Below are 815 nucleotides of genomic sequence, written 5' to 3'. Positions count from 1 at the left end.
TTTGAATTATGAAATATTTATTGTGTACCTATAATCATAGCAGGAGCCCTGGTGGTATGTTGGTTCTGTTGGGCCGAGATCCACATAGTCTGCAATCTGAAACCACGAGCCGCTCCTTGGGACAAAGACTGGGTGTTCTACCCCCATCAACAGCGACAGTCATGGAAACGCAAAGGTGGTTGCCATGAATCAGCATTGACTCAATGGCAGTGAGGTTATTATCACATTAGAATCGGGGTAAACGGAACAAAGTTTCAAAGTGTGCATACACCCTGTCCACAAGAGCTTCACATTTGAAGACATATGCACGAGATATTACTAAGAGTGAGAGTAATTTCTTAATGTTCACACACACACACACACACACACACACACACACACACAAATTCACAGGAAGGAAAATAGTTGTGGTCTGCAAAGGCCTGGGAAACATGATGAAAGCATGAAACTCCCAGAGTTGTGTGGTTTGTATGGAAAACAGGGCAACCCTGAAGTAAATCGCCTGTTACAAAAATAGAGACTGGGGTAATGTTCATGATTGATCCATTTTTCCTTCAGGGGTCCCCACAGCTAGACGTGGGCTCCGGACAGCTGTATCACTCTAGCTCAGTTTGAAAAAACCTTCTGTTCTTTCATTTCTGTTATTAGGTGTACCATGATACGTCTTGACCATCCACAACCCCTAGGGCTCTCTTTTTAAACTGCCCTTTTTGGTTGTTTCTCTGGATCGAGTGATATGCCTGGTTGCAATCCTCTCCAGTTACATTTTCCAACCCTTTTTGAAGCAATACGACATAGCGCTTGTTTACTGCTGT

Source organism: Echinops telfairi, unplaced genomic scaffold (assembly GCF_000313985.2).
Source record: "Echinops telfairi isolate 266 unplaced genomic scaffold, ASM31398v2 ScPeMD7_10;HRSCAF=50, whole genome shotgun sequence".
Classification (NCBI taxonomy): Eukaryota; Metazoa; Chordata; class Mammalia; order Afrosoricida; family Tenrecidae; genus Echinops; species Echinops telfairi.
Note: the sequence above shows the minus strand (reverse complement) of the source record.